The sequence below is a fragment of the Enhydra lutris genome, unplaced genomic scaffold, assembly GCF_002288905.1.
Source record: "Enhydra lutris kenyoni isolate GAN:26980312 unplaced genomic scaffold, ASM228890v2 scaffoldscaffold4, whole genome shotgun sequence".
Classification (NCBI taxonomy): domain Eukaryota; kingdom Metazoa; phylum Chordata; class Mammalia; order Carnivora; family Mustelidae; genus Enhydra; species Enhydra lutris.
In genome coordinates this window covers 13,445,441-13,454,197 of record NW_019154088.1, presented here as the reverse complement: position 1 = coordinate 13,454,197, position 8,757 = coordinate 13,445,441, and the positions used below count along the sequence as shown (strand labels likewise).

The window sequence follows — 8,757 nt, the reverse complement described above, 5'->3', positions numbered from 1 at the left end:
AATAGAGAGAGGTCTTACATCTTCTGCCACCTTCCTGGTTCTGATACCTAGAAAAGACCTCAAGGTGGAAGGGAGAGCAAGTTCCCAGGTTGACTTTATGCTGTTCTATTCTCTCGTGTCCCGTTTTGTGGCTTTAAACTCAAATTTAGGGAACTGGGAGCGGGGAGACCCTAGGAAATTATATCTGCAGTAGTGTCTTGCTTTTTACATGCTGTTCAGTGAGTCTTTGCTGATGGATTGTGGGTAGAGGGGGCACAGCCCCAGGAAAATGTCCATTTCTTTCAGGAATGCTTCTTGACTTGCTCTGCCACCTCCAGATCCCCTGAGGAGCTGGAGAGGCTCATTCCTCACTCAGTCCTATCTCATTCCCTCCTTGGCAGTGACCCCAGCCGCCAGCAGCCACCTGAGAGCCAAATCCAAAACTCACTTCCATTTTGCCCAATGCCAAATGACCGACCCAAATTTGGGAGGCTCAGATTTTTTAAGTGCACATAAAACAAACTAACAAATGAAGTTTGCTTTAAATCTGAGGTAGATTTGGGGGTGGGGGGAAGAGCCCTCCAGGAGAAAACACCCTCTCACCTAGGTGGCTGTGGAAACGGAGGCTACAAGCCCCTCATTAGCACCTCTCACAGGGGCTATGGGAAACAGTGCCTCTAGTGTGGTCATGCTTCTCACTGGTCACAGGATCTGAACCAGAAATGGTTCACCGTATTGTGCATTCTTCTAACGCTCAGGAAATGTTTGCCCTTTGTTCCTATAAGCCCTCCACTCCAAGTATTGAAGTTGTAGCCAGGGGAGGCTTTTCTGAGGACCTGGTGTGTACTATCTGACCACTGACAGTGGCCAAACGAGGAAAGAGGAAAGTACCACACAGAATGAAGTCCTAAAATGATCACACAGCGGAGAGGATTGGAGGTGGGCCGCTCCCCTCGCACTTAATTAAAGGAGTAAAGTCCTAGAGATCCGCAGAACTTCTGTCCACTTTGGCCGCATTATAATTTCGGCCCTGCCCTAACCTACTCTCTAGGAGGCAGTCGGAGCACAACCACGCGATGCAATGTGCTTTCCCCAAACCTAAAAAGGCGCCCTTGCCGTGCCATTGTTCCCGCAATGCCGTGACTCGGATTCGAACCGAGGTTGCTGCGGCCACAACGCAGAGTACTAACCACTATACGATCACGGCGAGCTACCGGGACGCCACGAGGCTCAAGCTCCCGCGAATGGGCCTTCAGGTCTAGCCGGTCGCCGCCTTAGCCTTCCAACATCTCCCGTGGTCTGCCAGGCCCGCCTGGCCCTCGCGCTGACCCCGAAGCGAGGTTGGGGTGCCGTGTTCTCCTCCGCCGGTCTCCGCCGGTCGTGCGCACGCATCGTAAAAGAAAGGACTGATAAGTGCTTGGCAAACGAAAGGATTCCGTCCGAGGAGGACGGACATGACGCCCCGGGGTCGTCCCTCTCACACCCACCGTGCCCGGCTCTCACGCTATCTGAGAGGATTCTGGCTGGGAATGGGGCTGTCTCTCGAATTCTACAACAAGAAGGAAACATTAGTTCCAAGCACCCGCACTGCTTCCTTCAAGGCGCGGGGGCCAGGGAGAGCTCCAGCGCAGCCGCCAAACCCGTGAAGCGGCGGGGTCTGGCCGGCGCCGAGTGCGGATCGCAATCGAGAACGCAGGGAGATCAGTGCGTCTGCTTGTGCGCGGGGGACAGCAAAGCCAGAGATCCACAGGAACCGATAGTGACGTGACAAGGGGCGGGGCTTTCAACACAGAAGAACTCAGGCGAGGAAACCAGGGGCCGAATCCCCAGTAGCTCGCCGTGATCGTATAGTGGTTAGTACTCTGCGTTGTGGCCGCAGCAACCTCGGTTCGAATCCGAGTCACGGCATTGCGATAGCAATGGCACGGCAAGGGGTTCGACTTTTATCGCTGTCCTTCATTTTTTTTTTTTCGAATTTGTAATAACATTTTCGAAAATGGATCCCAATCCCCTTGTGACAGCTGGAAACTAGGTTTACGTCACGCCAGCTCTGGCTAAATTGGACTTCCGAAGAATGTAGGCTACAGTTTACTCGTCCTACCCGCGATACCGTTCAGTGGGGACAAAGCACAGAGCTCTCGTAAGGCTGATAATTGTCATAGACATATGTACGAATTTCCATGGCAGCACTGGAAAAGGACTCCCAATAATAATAGGAAGAGAAGGCCTCGCAGAGGTGACTTTTGAAGTAGCTCTTAAAGGCAGAGAAGGAATTTGACGAGCAGCCAGGATACTCTTGTGTGCAAAGGTCTGAAGGAGGTCTCAAAAAGGAATTATCGGCAATTCTTTATAAATCTTCCTCCTTCCCCACCTCTGAAGGACCTGTTGAGTGAATGAATACAAGTAATTCAGGAATGGGAAATGACACGGAGGGCCAAGGGATGAGCTGGAAAAGGTGGACGAATCTCCCGCAGTCTGTGGGTGGGGGGTGAGGGGTGGAGGAATGAAAGGATTCAAATCGTGTTTGGTAGCATCCCTCCCTTGATTCTGCAGAGGGTGGGGGGTAATGATTAGAGCAGATAGGGGGTCACGGTGGATTCTCTCGTTAGAACCAGTGGCACGTTCTCATTGTAGCAAAAGTCTTCTGCCTGCTGTGGACTCGGCCTGGTTCTAGGCGCCGTGGGGGCGGGAGCACCGATAGACAAGAAGAAAAACCGGACTGGGGCTTGCTGCTGCCCAGGGTACAACCGAGGGGGCCACCGGTTCGGGCGGCGGGAGTACTGTAAGGGAGGAGTCAGGGCGGTCCGGGCAGGAACGCAAGCTGCAAGGAAGTTGGCGGGGAGGAGATCGGCAGGGCGAGATGCATTCATTGAACTCCTTCTACGTGACCAACCGGTCCTGGGGGCGTCCATATCCTCCAACGAGGCGATGTTGGGTCACTGCTAAGGGAATCAACAGGGACACGAACCCCTTAGGAGCGTCCCCAGCAGACCCGGGTCACTGGAAAGATCTCCCAAGCACAGGAGATGGCATCTTCCTAGGAGGGGGAATCACAACTTGTGAAAATTGAGTTCCGGCCAGTCCCGTCCCTGCATACCCAAGTGTTCCCTCCCTAAACTCCCACCTTATTCACACAGAACCCACCCTTCCCCACCGCAACATAACCACTTCTGTGGCTAAGGAACCAAAACCTGAGAGAACCCGAGCAACTGTCGAGAGCCCATGCGCCTGCGCATTCTCAGATTCGATTTTAGGCTGGAACTCCGCCCCATAGGTGGGTCTTTTGGTGACGTGCAGAGTGGGAAGGCCTATGACTATTGAAGAGGACAATCAGAAAGCCATCCTTACAGGTCCCCGGTAGCTCGCCGTGATCGTATAGTGGTTAGTACTCTGCGTTGTGGCCGCAGCAACCTCGGTTCGAATCCGAGTCACGGCATTGTGGGAACAATGGCACGGCAAGGGGCTTGTGTTTTTAAATTTTTCTCCTTGCAGCAGCGAGGTTCTACAGAGAACACAATTCGCTTTCTTGAGATGAACCACCGCGTCTTTCTGCCTTGAAGAGTGAGACACCCTTAAAATCGCCACCTCCAGTAACTCTAACTTAACACTGTGAATTCAGTTTCACAGCAGTTATAATCCCTTCCCTCCCGAAGAAATTGAAAATGGGTATCTAAATCATTCTACAGCAGCAAAACAGCGCCCCCGTGACCTTGCGATTTTCCCTTTTATGAATTTTTTAAAAATTGAGTTGTTTATGTTTAAAAAGAGAATACATGTGCACAAGTCCAGTGAAAAGTAAGTCTCCTCATTCTTCAGTTCATCCACCAATTATTGCAGTTTTCTTCATACCTTTCCATGGCAGTCCTTGTATAAACAAACATTTATACAGCATTTATGTGTAAAAATATATACCCCCTTCTTGCATAATACAAATGACCTCTTCCCTTCCTTGCCCTCACCCCTAGAAGTCAGGCAGAACTTGAGGTGATATATTTGCACTAATAGGCAATCTCCTTTTACAAGGAAGAGTACACATACAGGGAGGGAATATCCACCCACCTACCCTGTCCTTTTTCTCCCTAGGCCCTGGATCCTGGCTGGGGCAGGTGAGGGATGGCTGGGTTGGTGAGACAGAGGAATGAGATTCCTTATTGTGCTTATAAAAACCTTTGGATCAGAGCCTGGGCTCTGTTGAGAAGCAGTCCTGTTTTGATTTCATGCTGGAAGGGCAGGGTAACATCCTAGGTTTGGGATTGGGAAGAGGGAATTGACTTGGTAGTCCATTTGGAGACCCTTCACTTCAATTTCTCTGTTATTTTATTATGAGGATCAAACTTAAATTATAGACCACTAGAGTTAGAAAATTCAAGTTAATCAAAGGCAGAACTGAATCTTACTATGTATATTTTCCAAGCATACATTGGAAGAGAGGTTTCTTATGGTGTCCATAAATGAGTGAAGTGGGCCAGTTTACTTCATGATTGTACCTTAGGTTGTATTCTTTCAAATACATGTTATTTTCATATCAGACAAATAGAAAACGTGGCCCAAATGAAACTCCATCTATATCTAGAATCTCAAAGAACGGAGTGCATGCGTGAGTATACTGAGATATGTTTGTCCTCTCAAGTTTGTGAACAGAGATGGGCCTGAGGCAAGGCTGGAGACAGAAGGCAAGGACCAGTCTTAGGAGAAGGCAAAACTCAGAAGGGATCAGAACTCAGGAGAGGACTGGGCATCCAAATTTAGATAAACAGAAGTGAGGACACCCCACTTAGTACCTACTAAGAAAAGTAAGGGCTAAAGACGAGGCCTTAGGACGTACACAAATTTAGGAGGTTAAAGGAGGAAGAGGGTGTGGCCTAAAAGAAAGGAGGAGAACCATAACGGTGTCATTTAAGGAAAGTTTGGGAGAAGAAGGTTTCAGGGATAGAGGTCAGCAGATTCAGGTACTGCAAAGGAGAAAGAGGAATAAGATAAAAATCATTGGGTTTGACATTTAGAAGTCATTGTTGACTTTAAAAATCTTCTATGAGAGCAACTAGGCAATGTGTATCAAGAGTCAGAAAAAAATGTACATCCTTTTCCCCAATAATTCCATTTCTGGGAATCTTGCTAAAGGACATAATCGTAAGCTTGGAAAAGGAATCTGTATAAAGATGTTTATCACAGGGTAATTTAGAAAGAAAGAGAGTGCAAATATCCTGAATGCTCAACAAATAAGGTAACATTGAGCCAAATTAAAATGTTAATTTGATGAAATATTGAATAGTCTTTTTTAAAGTATCTAAAGTACATAAATGAAGCTCTAGGTCAACTTTTAAATACCACTTCCAACCAAAAGGAGTAAGGTTCCCTTAAAAAAATGACTGATTCCGGGTCTCCAGCAGGACAATTACAAGTCTGAAATATTTTCTGTAAGGAAGCAAGTTAACTGCTTAAAGATTGATGGAATCAAGTCAAAAGGACACAGAGGCCTCTTTAAAGGGCCCCTATTGGCCAAATTTGGAACAATTTGAGCATCAAAAAGTAATAACAATAATAACAATAATGGATTATATCACACTGAATAAATAGACGGAGAGATAAACAGATAATTTTTTAGACCATGGGGATGAAAGAGAGAGAGAAACAGAGAGACAGAGAAGCAGCAGCAGTTCTTTGTTACAAGAGAATGCCAGACAATAAATGCAGAAGAAATGACAGAATTAGAGTCACCATTTTGCAATCCTCCAGCATCATAACAAATAGGAGAGATCATCAATGGAAGTTAAAACCACTGGGCAAAACATTGTTGGGAACAAATAATCAAAGGTCTCAGGATATCCCACCACAGCTTACTTTAAATTGTAAAGGAAAGATGTGGTGGATTCCAAATGAACCAAGTGATTAAGCCCACATCCCCAATGAAGAGACAAATGTGCGCTACCGGCCTACCGGTGTAATTCAGTGGGAAGTCCACAACATCGCCTATGCAGTAGTCCTTTTCAAAAAGTCTAATCGGAATCGAATCATGAGACAACTAGAAAACCCAGAATGTGGGACATTCTACATGACAACGGCCCTGGACACTTCATAATGATCAATGTCATGAAAAATTAACAACAATAAAATGGGGAACTGGTCAAGATTTAAAAAGACTAAGGAAACTTAAACAAATGCAATGGGAGAACCTTGATTAAATCCTGAATCAGGACAAAAAAAAATATATAAAAGATATTTCAGCAAAATGGAAAAAATTTAATATGGACTACATAATAACACTATTATGGATATGTCCGAATGGCCCTATAGAAGAATTCTTCATTTTTAGGAAATGGCTGCTGAGTTATTTAAAGCAAAAGTGTCATGATGTTTGCAACTTGCATCAAACGGTTAAGGAAAAAAGAGAAAGGGATAGAGTATATGTGGCAAAATGTTAAAAAGTAGTGAATTTAAGTGAAGGGTATACAGATTTCCACTGTACTTTCTTTGAACTTGTCTATAGGTTTGACATTTTTAAAAAAATGGAAGAAAAAGCTTACATAATAAAAATGGGGAAAGTATGCAATGTTAAGTGAACAAAAAATAAGGACATAAAATTGTGTATACCACAATTATAGCTATATAAAAAGAACAAGAGAAGTGATCTTTATTCATTTCAACATTTGTTAAGATCCTGCCAGCTCTGCATTAAGAGATGGGAGGACCCTGCTCCCCTCCAAAATCCTGATTTTATGGTGTAATGCTTAAAATGCAAGACTTTGGATCTGGCAAACCTCACCCAAGTCTCAGAGAGCCTTGCCATGATGACCTCACCTCTACATCCTGGGTTCCTAGCAAGCTGCTTGGCCCCCATGAAGTGTTCAACAGACTGCTTCCAGGAGTCCACACTCTGGTGAGGGAAGAAAGTGCATTAACAAATCATTTAAAACAATAGGAAGTGCAAGATACACACAGGGTATTAATTTTAAAATTATCATTTAAATCTACCTTTATGGTATCACCCTCCCCCCCGCCAGCCATCTAACATTTTTTCCTATTCTTCTCCACCAGGAATCCTCCCCTTCTTTATGTTGCTTCCTACCTCATTGCCTTGGCTCAGTTCATGCTGACCTCATTCATAGCTTAGAGTAACCTTTGGCTCTTTTGCTTCAAGTGCCCAAATCCTACCCAGCTCAGGTCTACCTCCCCCATGAAGTCTGCCATCTTTTGTATAGATTTGATTGATTCCGTTCCTCTGAGCTGTCAGCACCTTAACTCCCTACTTCTTAAACAAAGGTGGCTTCATTTGACACCTACTATTATAAGTATTTTACAGGTTTCAAAGCCTGTTCATTGTCCATCATCTCCCCTAATCCTCCCACAACAGTTATTATGCCCTTTGCAGCTATAATGAAAGTGAAGATCGGTTGCATTGAGTAACTTGCCCAGAGATCTGGCTAGAGCCTGCAACCATTGGATTCCTGAGTCAGTGTGTCCTGCATCCCTACTGCTCCAAGCACGTGTGTATGTTTGGTGATGGGGGTGGGGACCAGCAGCATCTGTATAAACCTGTCAACCTGTTAGAACCACAGTCTAGGACCCCACCCCAGCTAGTCCTTCAGAACCAGAAATGGCAATGTAACAAGTTCCCTGGTGATTGTGTTCACATTAAAGTTCGAGAAGCACTGTCTTATGGTGCCAGCTAGAGCTGGCACAAAGCCGAAACCCAACCAATGTTTGGAGACCTGGGCCCTGGGATTTCTAGGGGATTCGCAGTTTCGCCATCACATCTTTCTTTACTCCCCCCACCTCTGAGACCCCTTCCCTTTGGGGCCTAATGTGGCTCTTTGCTCCCTCCCATGCAGATTCGAGCCCAAGGGTGAGACAGACTCTGAGGCATTGTCCTGGGGGGATGATGATGAGGCAAAGCTGCCACCTTCCCAGCAGAGCCAAAAGCAAATGTTGGCGTTTGCTTCAGGGCTACATTATTTCTGTGGAGAAACTGGCTTTATTTCTAAGACAAAAATGCCTATGGCTTGAGCATCAGAGCCTCAAGAGAATAAGGGGTTTGTGATAGACAACATTGGAACTGTTTCTAGACTTGATTTATTGACTTGTCTGTTTCTATTCTGTCACTAATCTGATTGACAATGAAACCTGGGATTTGACTCTAAGGGATTTCTGCGTGTGTGCATGCTGCCATCAGGGCCAGGTGGGCCTGCTTTAAGCCGCTGTGCCTGGGTTCCAGGTGTTTATATGAGGGCTGTTTGCATGTGAGGAGGGCATGTGTGGAAAAGACACGGGAGAAGTGGGTGTCACTAGAGAGTTGATTATCTGTGATAGGAGATATGTCTGCCTGGATTGGGAAGCAATGCAGTGGGAGCAGCTGGATGGGAGGAGGTAGGTGGGGCTCCCGTGGTACACAGAAGAGGGGATTGTTACAGACACATCTGTAACAGAATGTTACAGGAACAGCCCCATCTCTCATCCTCCCTAGCTTTTCCTCTTGGGATATTTCCCAGTTAGGAGTCCTTGGGGGAAGGGAGGGGAGGGACCGGAGGCGTCCGAGGGCTGGGAACCCAGGGGTGTGAGGCGCCGAGTGTGAGCTGCGATCTGGAGAAGGGGAACAGATGGAGACAGGTGCGCCCCCACAGGGGCACGTGTGGGGACACGTGGAGGATTCACTTTCAAGTCCAGGATTCGCATCGTCTGCCTTGGGGTCGCCCACTTACTTCTCGTACGTCCACACCAGCTGGAAACCCGCGCTCTCTTTTCTCTTCCCTGCCTGCGGGAGCTAGACCCCGATAGGGAGCG

At 46.7% G+C, this 8,757-nt stretch overlaps 3 non-coding genes across 3 annotated transcripts; 2 read left to right on the top strand and 1 right to left on the bottom strand.

Annotated features, from left to right (window-relative positions):
• Positions 1-1,114: 1,114 nt before the first annotated feature.
• Positions 1,115-1,186, bottom strand: TRNAH-GUG. Its single transcript has one exon. It is a non-coding gene; the product is annotated as a tRNA-His (tRNA).
• Positions 1,187-1,815: 629 nt separating this feature from the next.
• TRNAH-GUG lies at positions 1,816-1,887 on the top strand. Its single transcript has one exon. It is a non-coding gene; the product is annotated as a tRNA-His (tRNA).
• Positions 1,888-3,343: 1,456 nt separating this feature from the next.
• On the top strand, positions 3,344-3,415 carry TRNAH-GUG. Its single transcript has one exon. It is a non-coding gene; the product is annotated as a tRNA-His (tRNA).
• The last annotated feature ends 5,342 nt before the right edge of the window (positions 3,416-8,757 follow it).